Source organism: Prionailurus viverrinus, chromosome B3, assembly GCF_022837055.1.
Source record: "Prionailurus viverrinus isolate Anna chromosome B3, UM_Priviv_1.0, whole genome shotgun sequence".
Classification (NCBI taxonomy): Eukaryota; Metazoa; Chordata; class Mammalia; order Carnivora; family Felidae; genus Prionailurus; species Prionailurus viverrinus.
The window spans coordinates 110,650,556-110,671,287 of NC_062566.1; the positions used below are offsets into that span (position 1 = coordinate 110,650,556).

At 40.0% G+C, this 20,732-nt stretch overlaps 1 protein-coding gene, 1 long non-coding RNA gene and 1 pseudogene across 5 annotated transcripts in view; 1 reads left to right on the forward strand and 2 right to left on the reverse strand.

The window, feature by feature from the left end:
* The window catches only part of EXD2 (exonuclease 3'-5' domain containing 2), an 89,633-nt gene that overhangs the window by 27,431 nt on the left and 41,470 nt on the right, over positions 1-20,732 (forward strand). The window contains exon 1 of one of the 4 annotated variants that reach the window (XM_047861180.1): positions 9,975-10,060. The exons of the other annotated variants lie outside the window; for them this stretch is intronic. The gene's annotated coding sequence lies outside the window, so the exon portion shown is untranslated. Of the gene's footprint in view, positions 1-9,974; positions 10,061-20,732 lie in introns of those variants that run through there. 4 annotated transcript variants of the gene reach the window in all.
* LOC125168135 (heterogeneous nuclear ribonucleoprotein A1-like) lies at positions 2,328-3,588 on the reverse strand (annotated as a pseudogene).
* On the reverse strand, positions 9,179-10,494 carry LOC125167281 (uncharacterized). The gene is made up of 2 exons (XR_007152734.1): positions 10,376-10,494; positions 9,179-10,101 (listed from the first exon to the last, which is right to left on the reverse strand). It is a non-coding gene; the product is annotated as an uncharacterized LOC125167281 (long non-coding RNA).

Genomic DNA, 20,732 nt, shown 5'->3' on the forward strand with positions numbered 1-20,732 from the left:
CTTTCTCCCTCAAAGTCTCTCCTCTGAGATGTCTTTCTCTTTCTCCCAGGAAGCTGGGAGCCTTGCTGACTCCTCCCTTTATCTCTGATTGCTCCCTGAATTTTCTAATTCCTCACCCTTTTGCCCTAGGAAGCAGTTCAGCTCAACCTCCATGAGCACCACTCACTACAAAAGGAATGCTGATTCACCAGCCTTTCAACCCCTATTGTTAGGTGAACTTGTCCTATGGCAGTGAGAGTCTCACCCTCATTTCATTTTATTTCATTTAAAAAATATATTTATTTATTTTGAGAGAGAGAGAGAGCCCGAGCACAAGGAGGGTTGCAGACAGAGAGAGGGAGAGAAGACAATCCCAAGCAGGCTCTGTGGTGACAGCTTGGGGTGCTATCACACAAACTGTGAGATCATCACCTGAGCCAAAATCAAGAGTTGGACACTTAGGGATGCCTTGGTGGCTCAGTCAGTTAAGCATCTGACTTCAGCTCAGGTCAGGATCTCATGGTTCGATCTCATGGTTCGTGAGTTCGAGCCCTGCTTCGGGCTCTGTGCTGACAGGCTCAGAGTCTGGAACCTGCTTCAGATTCTGTGTCTCCCTCTCTCTCTGCCCCTCTCCCACTTGCACTCTGTCTCTCTCAAAAATAAATGAGCATTAAAATAATAATAATAAAAAAAGAGTTGGATGCTTAACTGACTGATACACCAGGTGCCCCAGTCTTACCCTTATTTTAAAGGGTCTTCATGAATTTCTTCTTTTCCAAGAAGTAGTTTCAGTCTAGCTCTTTAGAAGAGAGAAAAAAGTTCCATATATCTCTAAACCACCAAAAAAAGGATACCTTTTCTCATTTGATAACAAATCATCTTTTTGTCTTTCCAACTAGCTTGTAAGCTTCTTGAGTGCATAGCTACATATTTTTATAATCTGTATAGTACCTAATAATATTACAAAAGTTTATAGAAGGGATCAGTGGACAGAAAGGATAGATAGAATTTTGATGGAAGGAAATAGGATTTTCAGAAAGAGCCTCTTTAGTGGTTCCTCTAAGCTTTGACCTTTATCTCCAACACACTAAACAAATCCAATAAAGATGTTTTGTTTTCACCTTTATTGTGTATCTTCAAGGCTGGGCCCTGTATTCAACAGGGTTTTTGTTTGTTTGTTTGTTTGTTTTTAAGATGTTATTTTTAAATAATCTCTACATCCAATGTGGGGCTCAAACTCACAACCCCAAGATCAAGAGCTGCATGTTCTACCGACTGAGCCAGCCGGTTTTAGTCAACTTGTGTGGTATGCATTCAGTATTAATACCTTTCATTTCATGTATCAGTTAGGGATTGGGTTTCATTGCTGGTAACAAAGACTTCACTGTAGTGGCTTAAAAAATTAGTTTATTTTTTGGGGCACCTGGGTGGCTCAGTGGGTTAAATGTCTGACTTGGGCTCAGGTCATGATCTCACAGTTGATGAGTTCCAGCCCTGTGTCTGGCTCTGTGCTGACAGTTAGGAGCCTGGAGCCTGCTTCGGATTCTGTGTCTCCCTCTCTCTCTCTGCCCCTCCCTCACTCAAGCTCTCTTTCTCTCTCTCTCTCTCTCTCTTAAAAAATAAACATTAAAATTTCTTTTGTAAAAATTAGTTTATTTTCTAATGTAAAAGAAGTCTAGAGGTAGGTAGTTCAGGGTTAATATGGAAACCACAGAAGGCATCAAGGATCCAGGTTTCTTCTCTCTCTCCACTCCACCCTCCTAGGCACCTGGCTTCCATCTTCAAAGTGCCACCTTGGTGGCAGAGAGCTGTTGGAGCCCCAGCTATCAAGTCCTAGTCTTAGCAAGAAATAAGTGGAAGGCTAACAACAAAAAGGCCTGTGACAGTTGTCTGTCCCCTTTTTAAGAACTACTGAAAGTCTAGGGGCACCTGGGTGGCTCAGTCGATTGAGTGTCTGATCTCAGCTCAGGTCATGATCTTGTGGCTCGTGGGTTTGAGCACCACACCACACAGGTTGTCAGTGGGGAGCCTGCTACAAGTCCTCTGTCCCCCTTTCTCTCCGCCTACCCTGCTCACGCTCTCTCTCAAAAATAAACACTAAAAAAAAAAAAAAAAAAAAAAAAAAGAACTACTGAGAGTCTAGTGCAAAAACTTTTGTTTAGACCTTACTGGCCAGAACTTAATCACATGGCCATATCCATTACCAATGAAGACAGAAAAGAAATTTTGGGGAAATGCAATTTAAGTGCATTTTTAAATGCAATTAAAAAAAATTTTTTTTAAAAACATTTATTCAACATCATGATCAGACTATTACATTTAGCAATCAATAGCATGGGCACAAAAAAACAATCTACATTAAAACCATTTGTTGGAATGCTTTACACTTTCCATAGAACAGAAACTAAAATAACCTGTTATACAATTAGTCACAAATACAGTCTTGAGTTTTTTGCCCATACACATGAGTATTGTCTAAAACATGTCTTCTTTGTAGCAGTTAGGCCCTGCCAGCACTGTGCTTGGCTGAGTTCACAAATCTGTTGTAACCTGTAGCTTCCCTGTCACTTCTCTGGCTCTCCTCTCCTGCTAAGCTTTGTTTCCTGGCCGTAATTAAAACCTTCTGCCACCGCCATAACCACTGCTGCTGGAACCACTGTAGCCACCTTGGTTTCATGGTTTGACAAAGTACTGGCCTCCACCACCATAGGGGCCAGGGCTTCTGCCTCCAAAATTTCCTCCTTTCATGGGTCCAAAATTTGAAGATTCATTGTTGTAATTGCCAAAATCTTTATAGCTTTCACCACCTCCAAAGTTGCTTCCATCGTTACCAGATCTGTTATAGCCATCCCCACTGCCACCATATCCACTACCCCTTTGACTGCCACCAAAGCTACCTCACCCACTGAAGCTTCCTCCATGACCAAAGTTATTCCCACCAAAACCACCTCCACGACCACCACCAAAGTTTCCAGAGCCACTTTGACCTCTTTGGCTGGATGAAGCACTAGCCATCTCTTTCTTAGACAGAGTTCTCCTGACTTCACAATTGTGACCATTCACAGTATGGTATTTTTGAATGACAATCTTGTCTATAGAGTCATGGTCATCAAGTGTTATAAAAGCAAACCTCCCTTTTTGCCACTGCCTCAGTTAGTCATGATTTCAGGCACTCCAATTTTCCCATACTGTTCAAAATAATCTCTTGATGTTCTTAAATTTTTTTTTTTAACATTTACTTATTTTTGAGAGACAGAGAGAGACAGGGCATGAGTTGGGGAGGGACAGAGAGAGGGAGACACAGAATCTGAAGCAGGTTTCAGGCTCTGAGCTGTGAGTACAGAGCCCGACACAAGGCTCGAACTCACAAACTGCGAGATCATGCAGTTGGACGCCCAACCAACTGAGCCACCCAGGCGCCCCTCTTGGATGATGTTCTTCAGTGTCTTCTTCAATGCCACCAACAAAAATCTTTTTCACAGTTAAGTGGGCACCAGGTCTTTGAGAATCTTCTCTGGAGACAGCCCTCTTTGGTTCCACAACTCTTCCATCTACCTTGTGTGGCCTTGCACTCGTGGCTGCATCCACCTCTTCCACAGTGGCATACATGACGAACCCAAACACCTCTGGAGTGCTTGGTGTTTGGATCTCTCATAACCACACAGTCCGTAAGCATTCCCCATTGCTCAAAATGGCTCCTCAGACTCTAACCGGTTGTTTCAAAGCTCAAACCTCCGATGAAAAGCTTCGGTAGCTGTTCAGGCTCTTTGGGAGACTCTGACTTAAGACATGATAGTGGTGGGAGGGGAGACTTTAATGATGCTTCCTCAGCAGTGTCCACGGGCAGAAAGCTTAAATGTATTTTTTAAATGCCCCCTGACTTTTGCTACTAGGCAGAGGGGAGAATGGAGATATTGGGTAGGCCACTGGCATTTCCTGCCATTGTTCCTCTTGAATTTTCTGTCTATGACATCCCAGGGTTTGGAATTAAGTTGTCCTCAAAATCAATGAGTAAATGAATAAAGCATTTTTAGAAATGCAGCTCATGGCACAATATTCTAAATCAAGCAGCTCATGGCACAATATTCTAAAATGAATTGACTTTATTTCTAGGACAGTTTTAGGTTTACAGAAAATTTGAACAGAAACTAGAGTGTTCCCATACACTACTCCCCCCACCCCAATACACACATACACATACAGTTCCCCCTACTATTAAATTTTGCACTGGTGTGGTACATTTGTTTCAACTGACTAACCAATATTGATAAATTATTACCAACTAAAGAATATAGTTTATTTTAGTGTTTTCCCTTTGTGTTGCACAATTCTATATGGGTTTTGATACATGCATAATGTCATGTACCCCCCATTACAGTATCATACAGAATAGTTTCACTGCCCTAAAAAATCCTCTGTGCTCCACCTATGCACCCCTCCTTTCCTCCCCAGGAGCGCCTAGCAACCACTGATCTTTTTACTGTTGCCACAGTTTTGCCTTTTTTATAATGTCATATAGTTGGAAACATACAGTATGTACCCTTCTCAGACTGGCCTCATTCACTTAGCAATATGCACTGAAGATTCCTCTATGTCTTTTTGTGGCTTGATAGCTCATTTCTTTTTATTGCTGAATAACATCCCACTGTATGGATGTGCCACAGTTTGGTTATACATTCACCTATCGAAGAACTTCTTGGTTGCCTTCAATTTATGACTAAAGCTGCTATAAACATTTGTGTGTAGGTTTCTGTGTGGACTTAAGTTTTCACTCATTTGAGCAAAAACCTAGGAGCATGATTTCTGGATCATATAGTAAAACTGTATTTAGCTTTGTAAAAAACTGACAAAATATCTTTAGAAGTGGCTGCACCATTTTGCATTCCCACCAGTAATGAATGAAAGTTCCTGTTGCTCCATATCCTCATCACCATTTGGTGTTATCAGTGTTTGAATTTTAGCCATTCTAAAATGATTTAGGCATTCAATGAGATGATGTTATCTAATTGTTGTTGTTGAGAGAGACAGAGAGGAAGAGGGGCAGAGGGAGAGGGAGAGAGAGGAAGAGGGGCAGAGGGAGAGAGAGAGAATCTTAATCTCAACACAGAGCCTGATGTGGGACTTGATCCCATGACCTTGGGATGATGACCTGAGCAGAAATCATGAGTCTGACGCTCAACTGATTGATCCACCCAGGCACCCCTCTAATTGTTGTTTTAATTTACAATTTCCTAGTAATATATAATGTTGAACATCTTTTCATCTGCTTATTTGGATAGCCTATATCTTATTCAGTGAGGTGTCTATTCAAATCTTTTGATCACTTAATTTTTTTATTTTTTATTTTTGAGAGAGAGAGAGAGAGCACAAGGGTGAGTGAGGGGCAGAGAGAGAGGGAGAGAGAGAATCCTGAAGGGGTCGAGCTCACCTGATATGGGGTTCAAACTCACAAACTATGAGACCATGACGGGAGCTGAAGTGGGACACTTAACCAACTGAGCCATCCAGGAGCCCCACTTTTGGTTACTTTTAATTGTGTTGTTGAGTTTCAAAATTTCCTTGTATATTCTGGGTAACAGTCTTTTATTAGATAAGTGTTTGCAGATGTATCCTCTCAATCTGTGGCCTATCTTTTCATTCTCTTGTCTAATCATTTTTTTTGGCATAAAGTTGTTCATCATATTTTGCAGTTTCTTAAATCTCTGCTTATTTTATATCCCCCCTTAAATAAACATTATTTATTTGTTGCTACTTCTCTTTTATCTAGATCAATCTCACAGGAACTTGTTTTATTAGTCTTTTCAAATATCTAACTTTAGTTCTTTTGTTCATCTATCACATCTTTTTCTATTTTATTAATTTATTCTCTGATCTTTATCTTCTTCCTTCCTACTATTTTGGATTTGTTTTTTGTTTCTTCTACTGTATTAGGATGATCACTTATATATTTAATTTTTAGTTTTTCTTATTTTAGAGTGTAAAAGCATATAAGGTTATTAATTTGCCTGCATCCTATAAATTTTCATATATAGTATTTTTATTACCTCTCAAATCTATTATTATAACTTTATTTCCACTGGGATTTTTTCTTTGATCTTTCAGTTATTAAGATTTTTAAAAATCTTCAAATATATAGAGTTTTAAAAATAATTTTGTTATTGACTTCTAGCTTAATTGTACTAAGATCAGAGAATGAGATCTGTATGATAGCAATTTTATGCAATTTGTAGTAAATTGCTCAATGGCCTAAATAAAAGTTAATTTTCTTAAGTCTTCTTTGTAAGTTTTGTTTTGTTTGTTTGTTTTTGTTGCTGCTTCATTGTCCTTTATTTTTTTTTAATTACTTTATTTAAATTCAAGTTAGTTAACAATGTTCTATTAGTTTCAGGAGTAGAACCCAGTGATTTGTCACTTACATACGACACCCAGTGCTCATCCCAACAAGTGCCCTCCTTAATGGCATCACCCATTTAGCCCATCCCCTTCCTGATAAGTTTAAAAAATTTTTTTTTCAACGTTTTATTTATTTTTGGGACAGAGAGAGACAGAGCATGAACGAGGGAGGGGCAGAGAGAGAGGGAGACACAGAATCGGAAACATGCTCCAGGCTCCGAGCCATCAGCCCAGAGCCCGACGCGGGGCTCGAACTCACGGACCGCGAGATCGTGACCTGGCTGAAGTCGGACACTTAACCGACTGCGCCACCCAGGCGCCCCATGATAAGTTTTAAAAGTATTTGTGTTCTCAAAATGCTGGATGCAGAGTTCTATACGTGTTCCTTAGAAACTGTTAATTAATGGTGTTGGAGATACTCCAGCAATGACTGGTGATTCTTGGATATATTTACCTATGTAGATGTTATTGACTGAATGTTTTGTGTCTTCTCAAAATCCATATGTTGAAAACTAACTTCCAGTATAATGATATCAGGAGGTGGGGACTTTGGGAGGTGATTAAGTCATGAGAGTGGAACCTCATGAATGAGATTAGCGACTTATAAAAGAGGCCCACAGGAGCTCCTTATCTCTTGGCCACGTGAGGGCACAATGAAAAGACAGCAGTCTATAAACTAGGTGGCAGGCACTCACCAAACAAAAAAAATCTGTCAGCACCTTGATCATGGACTTCCCTGCCCCAAAACTATGAGAAATAAATTTATGGTTTTTTTTTCAATGTTTATTTATTTTTGAGAGACAAAGCATGAGCAGGGGAGGAGCAGAGAGAAAGGAAGACAGAGAATCCGAAGCAGGCTTCAGGCTCTGAGCTGTCAGCACAGAACCTGACACAGGGCTCACACTCCTGAATGGTGAGATCATGACCTGAGCTGAAGTTGGACGCTTAACAGACTAAGCCACCCAGGCACCCCTAAATTCCTATTGTTTATAAGCCACCTAGTCAATGGCATTGTGTTACAATAGTCCACACAGACTAAGACAAAGAATGAGGTACTAAAAAGCTGACTGGGAATCCTTTATGCACAGATGGGGCTTGTTGGGTTGGAACTTCAATGTAGGACCCAGACAATTTATTATGGTGTAGGGGAGGAAAATTTGTTTCCTCTACCCTTCTAGATTCTTCTAGCTGGTCTATTAATTAAATTGACATAAGACAGATTAACAGAAGAAAACAAATTGAGAGTCCTATAAGAATGAGACCCAAGGACAAGTCAGGCAATTGAGGCTTAAATGCCATCTTAAGTTAAAGAATAGAATAGAATAGAATAGGATAGGATAGGATAGAATAGAATAGAATAGAATAGAATAGAATAGAATAGAATAGAATAGAATAGAATAGAATAGAATAGGCCTGGGGATTCAAATGGGAGGAGGGGAACTCCCAGGACAATAAGAAGAGCAGGTATTTGGTAATTAGATATTTGCCCTGCTGTACATTAAAAGTTATTAAAAGTTATCTCTGGTAATAAGTCTCTTTCTGAGCCAGACCCCCATTTTAAATTCTTTATGTAGTTAAAAGACAGGTAAAACTTTTCCTTAAACCTGTTGGGTCTTAATTGCCTTTAGTTCAAAATAATCCACATGTCAAAATGGCATATGTTGGTGTCATGTATTCTGCTCCTCCTCAATGGGATTCCTCAAATGTCAATATTTTGTCATTCCAATCAAATTTATGTCTTATAAAATTACACTGAGATTTGTTTGTCTGCTATTAACTCCATTCCTATTCTTATTTTTAAATGTTTTTTTAATGTTTATTTATTTTTGAGAGAGACAGAGACAGAATGCAAGTGGGTTGGAGCAGAGAGAGAGGGAGACACAGAATCTGAAGGAGGCTCCAGACTCCGAGCTGTCAGCACAGAGCCCGATGTGGGGCTCGAACTCACGAGCTATGAGATCATGACCTGAGCCGAAGTTGGATGCTTAACCAACTGAGCCACCCAGGTGCCCCTCTCTATTCCTATTCTTTTTCTTCTTTGGGCTTATAAACTTTTCACTCCTTTACTTTCATTTTTTTTAAAAAAAACCTTTTTACTGAAGTGTATATGCATCCAGGAAAGTGTCCACAAATATGTAACGTGAACACACACGTAAACCAGCACTCAGATTAAGAAACAGAACGTTATCAGCACTTCATGAGCCTCCTCATGCTCTCTTCCAGAGTCATTACTCTACGTTGACTTCTAACAGCATGGATATTTGGGTAGTTTCCAGTTTAGGGCCGTTGCCAACATGAGTATGGGTTTTTTTGTATATGTCCGTTCAGTGAACATATGTACACATTTTTGTTGGGCTTATACCTAGGAGTGAAACTGTTGGGACAGAGGCTATCCATATATTTAGCTTTAGTTGATCCTGCCAAACAGTTTAACAAAGTGATGGTACCCATTTATTTACCCTCAGAAGCATATGAGAGCTCTGGTTGCTCCACAACCTTGTCAATCCTTGGCGTTTTGTGTCTTTTTCATTTTAGTCTTTCTGGTGGGTATGGTCTCTCATTGTGGTTTTAATTTGCATTTCCTTTTAACTTTTTTGTTTGTTATTTTAGATGTTTCTGGATGGAGCAGATTAAAATGCAGGGAGTTAATCCTCTACATCTGCCATAAATTTCCCCCTTATGGGTACTTACCTAAAGGAACTTAGAACTTCTTTTCCTTTACATGAGGCAATATAATCTAGAGAATGAGGGCAACATGCTTTGTAAGAAGATATACTGAGGTTTGATTCACAGCTCCAATGCTTACTTGCTGCTACCTTGAGAAATTTATTTAACCTTTCTCCATTTTATGTAAAATGTCACTGATAATAGTACTGTTTCAGGAGGTTGTTGTGAGGATTAAATGAGATAAAATACATAAAACAATTTGCAAAGTTTCTAGCACAGTGCATGTACACAGTCAACAATGGCATCTATTATTGTACTTTACACTGTTTATGCACATCGCATTTCTCCTTCCGTTACACATTCTATGACAAAATAACAACACAGAGCACACATTAGCTTCTTCAAATATAATAGTTGCTGATAAAGACCGGTTGAATGAATGATTTTAAATATAAACACAAGGTATTGTGGTTATTGTTATACAACATGGCATAATTATTGTAATGGCAATGGTAGAAAATGCACTGCTACTCAGGAATACATTATTTAAACAAGTGTCTGTCTTATTTACCTTTATCATTTAAAAGTTAAGAAAATTAGAGCAGTAGACTAGCATTACTGGAGCTAATTAGTAATAACAATTAGATGTTCCATATTGCATTTGAGAGGGTTCCAGAGGCCACTCCTTTCAAAACCCAAATCAAAACAAACAAAAATACCACCCCAGAAACAAAAACACAAATACCCTTTTCTGAAGAGACGATAAGCCTTTCCAATTTTAACAGATCCTTTGTTCAGCACTGGAGAAACTGGGGCGGGCACAGCTGCCCTAACAGCTACCGTACAATATGGCGTCGCCCATTTGTACACACCGGCTGGGATTACATCCTCCTAGCCCGTCGCAGGACCGGAAGTGGCTTCGGCCCTAGTGGATCCGGGTGGGTTCGCGCAGGTGGCGGTGGAGGGTTCCAGCTCTTCAGCGTGAGGTGCCGCAGGTGTTCGGTTTGGGTCCCGGTCGCAGGTGAGTGAGGATCAGGGACCCGCGAGGTCTTTCACCCGCCTCTGCGAGGGAAGGAGGGGGTTTCCAGTGCCGATTGAAGGGAAGGGTTGTGGAGCCGGCGATGTCACTGTCTGCGGGGGCGACTTATTGCGCGGACCCCGCCGTCCCCAAGCGACTTGGCCCAGCCCTTCCTTCTTCCCCTACCCGGCGCGGCCTCCTCGCTCCCCTGCCCCGCGGCGGTTCAGCACCCAGGGGTGCGACGAGGGCTCTCGTCCCAGGCCGCGGCCACCCACGCGCCCTCTCGAACTCCCTTCGTCTCTCTTTAGGAGCACGTACCAAACCTTCATGGTTTCTAGACCCAGTCAGCTCAAAAGGAGGCACCGCCCACAGCACCTGGCAACTCCTTGGGCGCCGCTGCGTGTTCCACGCGGCCACAGTGACAGTTTCTCCCCGAGGTTCGTGGGGACCTGCCCCCGCCTCTGCTGTTACCACCCCTTTCCTCCCAGACCACACCCGCTGCTCTGGGCCTTGCTGGGAGCCACCTCTTTTCTCGCATCCCTGGGATCAAAACTAGAACCCTAGTGTTCAGTGCACAATTGATCCTTGCTCATTAAAAGAAAAGCAAACCCAGCCCTTTCTAAGCTTTTGATATACTGATTGGACGCAAACTCTCTTAGGTGCCCATGCCTTGGAAACATTACATTACTTTTACCGTATTTTAAAAATTGTATTACATGGTTAGAAGGAACCTCCTGGGAAGATTTTGTTAATTATCAGAATTAGGAAGTGCGGGAGACAAGCAGTTTATTGGGGGAAGTAATGATTGGTTTTGGTCAAGTTCAGTTAGTTTTAAAAAATGTATTTATTGTTTTATATTTATTTTAGTTGCAGTCCATGCATACGGTCCTAAAAAAAATCATGTAAGAAATTTAAAATGGATATTTGATCTCTTTCCATCTCCATCTTCTTTAATTTCTTAGCCCTAAAGTAAGAACTGTTACCAGTTTGGGATGTGTGTATGTGTGTTTTTCTCTTTCTTTACATTTATTGACAAGTGCTTGTTCATATAAGTTACATGCATGTAAGATTTCATGTTAAATTTTTACTGACATACTTTACAAATACAGCATATTGTACCTATTCAGCAACTTGATTTTTTATACGTAAAAATGGGCCTTGGAACTTTTTATTTGTCCATATGTAGAGAGACCTACCTTATTCTACTTGCTCTGTAAATTCCATGGTATATTAAGATTTCACAGTATGAGAAGTTCCATAGGTTGTTTACAGTTAGACACAGTGAGGCAGAGAACATCCTTCCAAATGTGTCTGTGTGCCCATGTGAACATTTCAAACCTGCAGATTGAATTGCTGGGTGGGAGGGTGTGGACATCTAAGGCTAAACTGCCCACCACCAGTGTACAATGATGTCTGTTTCCCTAGCTCTTTTAAACATGTGATGCTATCAATCTTTTTCATTTTTGCCCATCTAGTGGGTGAAAAATGATTCTAATTGGTGTTTTAATTTGTACTTACCTAGTTACCAGTGAGACTGGGAATCTCTTCATGATTGTTGGCTATTTGCATTTCCTGTTTTGAGAAATGTCTCGTTTTTATTGTTTTTTTTTTTTTAATATATGGTAGAGTTTTATGTATTCTGGATATCAATCTTTTGTCATTTATATCTGTTTTAAGTATTTATTCCTAACTTAGTGCTTTTTTAATGTTGATTCTTGCCTTTTAACTATATGGCACTTTGTCGAACCATAGACATTTGAACGTATCTGTCTTTCACTATGTGTATTTTGTATTTTGTGGCTCTCATTCCCTATCTGAGTGGTTCTCCAGTGGGAGATATTTTGCCTTCCAGGGACCATTTGGCAATGTGAGGAGACGTTTTTTGGTTGTCTAATGGGGGTCATCTACTGAGCGGAAACTACAGATGCTGCTAAACATCTTACAATACAGAGGAAAGCCCTCCATAACAAAGAATTGTTCTGGACTAAAATGTCAATGGTATTGAGGTTGAAGAGCCCTGTTTTACCCAAAGGCACATCAGGGTTTTCTCTCTCTCTTTCTCTCTCTCTCTTTTTTTTAATGTTTATTTTTGTGAGAGACATAGTGCAAGCGGGGGAGAGGCAGAGAGAGAGGGAGACACAGAATCCGAAGCAGGTTCCAGGCTCTGAGCTGTCAGCTCAGAACCCAATGCGGAGCTTCAACTCGTGAACCATGAGATCATGACCTAAGCTGAAGTCAGATGCTCAACTGACTAGGCCACCCAGGTGCCCCTAGGTTTTCCTCTTATGAGTATATTCTCTTCTATAAATTCTTGTATGTTTGAGTTTTTCTTTAATTCCTCACACACATCCAGTGTGTATGTGTGTGTGTGTGAATGGTGAGTGCATAATTATCATTTTCCCAACAGTATCACTCTGAATATTAAATCTATCCTTGACCCATTAATCTAAAATGTCACGTTTATCATTTACTACTTTCTCACACCCACAGTCTGTTTCTGGACTCCCTTCTGCTTTGTGGCCTGGTTTTCTGTTTTGCAGGACCAATTCCACAGTATCCTATGTTCAATACATATTTTGATATCTAGTGGGATAAATACTCCCTTATATTATTACTGTCATTTTATTGAAACTCACATACTTTTTCAGCTCACATACTCATTTAAAAAACATTTGTGGGGCTAATCTTAGAATTTCTTTTCCTGACTTTTAGAATTAGCTTGTCAAGTTTTTTTTTAAATGGCTTTATTGAGATGTAATTTATATAACTCATTGTTTAAAGTATATACTTCAGTGGGTTTCTTTGTGTGTGTATTCACAGTTGTGCAGCCAACACCACAATCTCATTTTGGAACATTTTCGTCACCCCAAAAAGAAACCTGTGCCAGTTAGCAGTCATTCCCCATTTCATTCCCCAGTACCTGAGCCCTAGGCAACCACTAATCTTTCTGCCTTTATAGATCTGAATATTTTGTATAAATGGAATCATACAATTTGTGGTATCTTGTGACAGGCTTCTTTCACTCAGCATAATGTTTTCAAGTCTCATCCATGTTGTGGAATGTATCAGTACTCATCATTTTTTTTTTTTTTTTTACCCCTGAATAGAATTCCATCCTATGGTGTGTTTGTTTCCTAGGGCTACAATAACAAAGTAACACAAACTGGGTAGCTTAAACTAACACAAATGTATTCTCTCACAGTTCTGGAGGCTAGAAAGTCCAAAACCAAGGTGTAAGGAAGGCTACTCTGTCTCTGAGGCTCAGGGGGAGAATCCTTTCTTGCCTCTTCTTAGCTTCTGGTAGTTGCTGGCAATCCTTGGCATTCCTTGGCTTGCTTCTGTCTTCACATGGTCTTCTTCCCTGAGGGTCTGTCTTTACATGCTAAATCTCTCTGTGGGAGCCTGTTTCTGTGTCTCTTCTCCATTTAAGGACACCAGTCCTATTGGGTTAAAGGCCCACACTACTCCAGTATGACCTCGTTTTAACTTGATTATGTGTGCAAAGACCTAATTTTCAATAAAGTCACATTCACAGGTACCCCTGGGACGTCAACATATCTTTTTCAGGGGCACAATTCAACCCATAACATTATGGAAATGGTATATTTTATTTATCCACATCAGCTGAAGGACATATACACTGTTTCCACTTTTTGGCTATTTTGAATAATGCCCTTAAGTATGTTTTCATTCTTCTTGGGTATATACCTAGCAGTGGAATTGCTGGATCATATGGCATCCCTATTTTTTTTTTTAATATTGTTATTTATTTTTGAAGGAGAGAGAGAGAGAGAGAGAGAGAGAGAGACAGAGCATGAGTGGGGGAGGAGCAGAGAGAGGGAGACACAGAATCCGAAGCAGGCTCCAGGCTCTGAGCTGTCAGCACAGAGCCTGACATGGGGCTCGAACCCACGAACCGTAAGATCATGACCTGAGCTGAAGTCGGACGCTTAATTGACTGAGCCACCCAGGTGCCCCAAGCATCCCTATGTTTAACCATTTGAGGAACTGCCAGACTGTTTTTCAAAGCAGCTGCACCATTTTATATTCCTACCAGCAATGTGTGAGCATTCTAATTTCTCCATATTATTGCTAGCACTTATTATCTGTCTTTTTGATTAGAGCCATTCTGGTGGGTGTGAAGTGGTATCTCATTGTGGTTTTGATTTGTATTTCCACAATAGCTTTTCAAGTGCTTATTGTCCATATGTATGTCTTCTTTGAAGAAATGTCTGTTCAGATCCTTGCCTGTTTTTAACCGATTTGTCTTTTTTTATTATTGAATTGTAAGAGTTCTTTATATATTTGAGATACATGCTTTTGCCAGATATATGCTTTGCAAATATTTTCCCCCATCCTAGGGTTGTCTTTTCATTCTCTTGGTGGTCAATTCATTTTTTAAAGAGTTTTTAAAAATTAGGTTGGCATTGCATTTATATGTTATTTTGAATATTTCTGTGAAACAATCTTCTCCTTATGAAAAAAAGTAGTTATAGTACTTTTTACAGAAAGTTGATGAAAGGATTACATGAGCAATGTATACTTGATTGTGTATAATATGTGGTACTTAGCACACGATACATGCTCTGCATATGATAGCTACTATAATATATCTCTGCTCCTCCAGTCTTCTATATCTTCAGTAAAGTTTTCTATCTTCCTTCATATCAATCTTGCACATTTCTTTTGAGTTTATGCCTAGGGGTGTGTGTGTGTGTGTGTGTGTGTGTGTGTGTGTGTGTGTGTATGGTTGTTTTGTGTGTTGTTTTTAAAAAGTGTATGTTGCTATTATGAGTGAATTTTTTCTTTATATTCTTATAGTGGGTTTGGAAAGCTATTGATTTTATATCCATCAAACTTTCAAAATGATAAGTTGTAAAGTTTATGACTTTTCTCCTTATGTAGGTGATACTAATGCAGCCATTCTGTTAGGATACATGGTTCCTTTTTCTTTCTTTCTTTCTTTCTTTCTTTCTTTCTTTCTTTCTTTCTCTTTTTCTTTTTGTTTTTCTTTTTAATGTAAGCTCTACCTCCAGTATGAGGCTTGAACTCATGGCCCTGAGATCAAGAGTCGCATGCTCTTCACGTGACTGGGTCAGCCAGGTGCCACCCCCCACCCCCACCATGGCCCTTTTTCGTTCTGCCTTCTTCTGCACTGATTTGGATCTTCTTCCCTTCCCAGATCACTGTTGAGTCTCCCAGAGGTCTTCCTGTCTCTTGCCTTACTCTTTTCCAGTCTAGTACCGACACAGCCACCATGGTGTTCTTTGAAATATGAGTCTGATGCTGACACTCCCCTTATAAGTCTGTTACTGGCTCTCCATTACCCATGAGGTTTTTTTATCTTGTAAGGTAATTTTAGGGCCCTGATGACTCAACCTGTATCTACTCATTCCAGCATCTTCTGTCTCTGTTTCCTTATATGTACATTATGCTCTGGCACAGCACTGCCCAAATATAATATGAGCCCCATAAATAAAGTTTTCTAGTAGCCACATTCAAAATGTAAAAAGAAATAAAGCGAACTTAATTTAATAACATATTTTATTTAACCTAGTACGTCCAACTGTTATTTCAGCATACATATGAAAAAGCAATGTAGAAGTCATATAAATAGAAATTATAATAGAAGTTCCTAGGGGTGGGAGAGATGGAATGGGAAGTTGTTGTTTAATGTGTGCAGAGTTTGTGTTTGGGACGATGAAGAAGTTCTAGAAATGAATAGTAGTGATGCTGCTCAACACTGTGAAACGTAGTTAATGCCCCCCTGAGTCATACACTTCAAAAATGGTTAAAATGGTAAATTTTGTGTTAAGTATATTTTACTAAAATAAAAAAGGTCCACCGTAAAAACTCGGTGTGAAAATGTCAATAACATACTTTTACTTTTTTTGTACTGAGCCTTCACAATTCTGTATTTTACACTAACAGTATGTGTTAAATTTGCTTGAACCTTTTCACCTATACTGCGCTGCTCTGTGCCTTCCGTGTCCTCGCACACGCTGGGCCCCCTGCCCGGAGTGCCTGTCTGCTGTCTGCGTGTGCACCTGGGCAGCGTGTGCTCATTTTTAACACCAGCACCAATCTCAGATGCCCTCTCTCCCAGCGAGTGTTTCTGTTGATAATACCCTCACTCCTTCCTTTTGGCCATCCCCGTGCTGTGTGTGCTTCTGTTGTTGGTGCTCTCTCACTGCATGGCAACTTGCTCACCACGTGAATGTCTCCTTTTCTGAATCCTGCACTTCTGGAAGCAGACGGTGCCTTTTAACTCTTTTTACCTAGAGTCCGGCGCAATGTGTGGCTTCCTGAAAGTGCTACATACACGTTTGCTGAACGAATCCTTTGGCCGGGAAAAAACCTGCACAAAACCTCTCCGTGTAAAAATGGGTTTATACGTTTTTTGAATGTTGTCAAGAATTCCCTCCTGCTTGCTCCTTCCAATTTCCCTGTGAGGCCTTTCTTTTACGTGGGCCACACATGACAAAGAATAAGTCGGGAATCTTACCATATGCCTGGGAACTTCATATCTGAGGGAGTCCTTCTCAATGGAAGCAAATCAGTAATATTTTGTAAAGCTTTTTCTACTTTAATGTCACCTTATTTTAATGTCATGAAATACGGAGATAGTGTGAAATGCAAAAGAAAATGGAAAAAAATGAGTAAAACCACGTGAGAAGATGTTATTTTCTTTGAAAACAAAAATTCACTTATCTATGCAAAATGATGTTTAAGTTGAGAGGGAATGCACAATCAGGATGCAGATTGGTCTCAGAGGATGAAACATTTGGACATTTGGCTGAAACAAACAAGATGAAATTTGAAAGAAATGTAAAGTTTTGGATTTCAGTGCAAAATATAAATCATAAATATATGAAGTGGGGAACTCGTTTTGGTATCGGTGAATTTTAATTTACCACAAGCTTTATGTGACCCACCATTGGGTTTCTTGTACTCAAAAACAAATCATTTGGTACAGCATCCATAAAATATAGGGCCCAGACCCTAGGAAGTAATAGTACCAGTGTCATTCACACCAGTTGGACCCTATCTCAAGTACTGAGTGCTGACCTGGGTGCCACATTTTAAGAGATCCATTGACAAACTTGGAGGTGTTCAGAGGTATCTGCCCACAACGATGACCTTCCCAGGTCACTGGAAGGCTGCTTAGATTAAGAAAAATGTTCTAAGGGGAGTCCTAAGAGCTGTCTTCACGTATTTCACAAGCTCTGAGGAGGGAGTAAACACTGTCGTCACTGCAGAGGCTGGACTGAACATCAAAGAGAGCAATTTCTAAGTAGGGAACTTTTGCAAAATACAAGGACTTTCAACAAAAACTCCCCCTAAGGTACTGAACTCTGTTCCTAGAAGGATTCAGGTAGAGACCAGGTCAAGATCTGTTAAGACTAGCACAGAAAGGATTCTTGACTTGTGCAAGAGCTTAATTTGCCTTCTAAATTTTAACTCTGTAATTCGTTGATTTCCTTTAATAGGAGTTCTGTGGTATCTAGTAAGAACTGGCATTTATTGAACCCTAATGTCCTAGCCAATCCTGTGTTGTAGAGACTATCTTTCCCATTTTGCCAGTGAGGAAACTGAGACTTAGAGAAGTTCAGCTGACACTTAGAGAAGAAGTTCGGGGAATTGCCCAAGTTCTATAGCTAGCAAGTGGCAGGGGCTGTGTTTGAACCCAAGGTATTTGACTCTAAGGCCCATCTCCTTACCCTCTACCTGAAGCTGCTCCCTGAATATGTTAACATATTTGTTTCATTCATTAAAATGTGATTTATTTCAGGAATATAATCACGTCTTAAGTGTTGAGTGGGATATGTACACGGCCTATCTCTGAAAATCATGAATTAAAAAAAGTATTTTTCTCATTATGAATAAATATACATACTTGCATAGAATTTGAAAAACCAAAGTTATTCATAAGCCCACTACCCTTCGGTAACTACTGTCATTAATTTGATGTTCAATTACTGTGTCCAGTTTTAAAAAAATAAAAGCAGCAGATATTTTCAGTCAGGGGAAATGTTGAGGCACTGAAAGCTTTGGATACCAGAGCGTGCCCTTAGAGAGGTATCTTAGTCTGTTTGGGCCGCAAAACTAGAATACCACAGACCGGGTGAATTATAAAAAACAAAAATTTATTTCTCACAGTTCTGGAGCCTGGAAGTCCAGGATCAGGGTGCCGGCCTGGTCAGTCCTGGTAAGAGCCCTCCTCCAACAGGCAGACTCTCCACTTCTCACACTGGCAGAGATCAGAGAGAAGCAAGCTTTCATAGGGTACTAACACCATCCACGGTGGCTTCAGCCTCATGACCTCACCGCATTCTCATCAGCTTCCAGAGGCTCCATCTCCTAGTACCGCCACATGGTGGCGGGGGGAGTTTCAACATAGGGATTTTAGAGGGGCGCAAACATTCCGCTTATAACACAAGATTTGATTTTTCTCACTTCTAGCCCAGTATTGAACCATAATGCTTCTCTGTGGCACCAAGGCTCACTCAGTAAGGGGAAAAATACTTTTTTCACTGGAATAAACAGATTTTTGTAATATGATGATTGAAATAGAGACATTTATCATAAAATACAATACCTGGATTGAGTTGTATTCATTCGATGAATATTTATTGTTATCATCTCTGTGGCAATTGTTGGATATACATATACATGTAGTATTATATATAGTATAATATATATACTATATAGTAAATATATAGTATATACTATATAGTAAATATAGTATACTATATATAGTATATACTATATAGTAAATATATAGTATATACTATATAGTAAATATATATATGGGTGTGGGTGTGCATATATATGTAATATTGAAGAAGCCAGGTAAGGTCCCTGTTTTCATGGGGTTTACAGTCTGGTGGGAAAGATAGACAATGAATAAATCAACAATTATTCATCAGGCAGGCCAACAGGAAAAAAAAATTTGACAAATATGTACACCTGGGTAACCCAAGCCCCCATCAAGACATGGAATGTTATTACAATTCTGGAAAGTTCTCTCTTGCCTGAAATGCTCTTCCCTAGACTGGCTTTTTTTTTTTTGATACTCAGTGTTCAGCTTAAATGTCTCTTCCCTGTAACTCACCCTACCCCCCAGAGGCAGCTAGTGTTCAGATCTTTTTCTACCATAGATTAATTTTAGTTGTTCTGGAACTTTGTATAAATAGAACCATACAGTAACTCTTTTGTATCTGGCTTCTTTCACTCAGCCTAATGTTGAGATTCACGCATTTATCAGTAATTCATTTCTTTTTGTTATTGCCAAGTAGTATTCCATTGTATGGGTGTACCAACTGGACTTTTTCTAGGGTTTGGCAATTATGAATGAAGCTGTTATGAACATACTTATACAAGTCTTTCTGTGGATAGATTTAATTTATCCAGCTTGGGACTCAGAGGACTGTACTAAATCTGATGACCTCCATCTCAACTCTTCATTACATGGATGTCGAGATTCTCAATCTGTCCCCCATGTCTCTGCTATGTTTTCTACATCTTTCTCTCTGTGCTACATTGTGGGTGAGTTCCTCAGATTTATCTTCAATTCACTAACTCTCTCTGTCTGATCTACTATTTAACCTGTCTATTGAGTATTAACTTTTAAACAATTTTAGCAAGTATTTTTTTGTATGTAGAATTTCTACTTTATGTTGTCTCCTGTTCATGTTTTAGATTTTATTTTCCTTAATTTCACTGAGTGTTATTTAAGTTCCTTTCAGATTTCAGATATGGATGTTTTTGTTTAATTCTTATGTGAAATATTTTTATTGGCTATAGGGTATTTTAAATTTTTTGTTTTGTTTTGATTCATTTGTGAGTACTCTTCTAGGGACTGGTGTTGTTGGAAGTACTGCATGTTTCCTGGGTGGTAGAAACACACACACACACACACACACACACACACACACACACATTCTAACTGAATTCACAAATTCTAACCATTTTCGCTTTAGTTTCTTTGGTTTTCAATTTTTTTAACGTTTGTTTATTTTTGAGAGACAGAGAGAGAGACACGGGGCGAGTGGAAGAGGGGCCGAGAGGGAGACACGGAATCCGAAGCAGGCTCCAGGCCCTGAGCTGTCAGCATAGAGCCTGACATGGGGCTTGAACTCACGAACCGTGAGATCATGACCTCAGCCAAAGTTGGACACTTAACCGACTGAGCCACCTAGGCGCCCCTTAGTTTTAGTTTCTTTAAAGCTAGTTTCTTTAAAACTTAGAGTTTCCTTTTGTGAGGATAATGTGAATTTGGGCCCTCTACTGCCTCACAGTGCAGGCCTGAGAATCTGCCTTCTCATGAGGAGTTCTGTTCATACTCTCAGCCTTGGGCGGGTGCTTGCCTGGACCATGGTAGTTGAACCCTTTCAGTTTCCTGTTCATGGACAAGGCAGCACTTCCTGGGTCCCAGCTGTGCCCTGGGCCTGTGGCCTAGACTTCTGGCCATGGACTGGCAATAAAGCCCAGCACTGAGGCTGCTAGGAGTTCTGGTCTGTGCCCTCCCCCCACCCCCACATATCTCCCACCCAGGAGTTCCAGGGTTCCCTGTTTCCATTTCTGGCAGCTGATGATTTCCCTTTCTTTTGAGTTTAACTCTTTATTAAACATTTATATTTTTGATGTTTTCTCCAGCATTTTGTATTGTTTA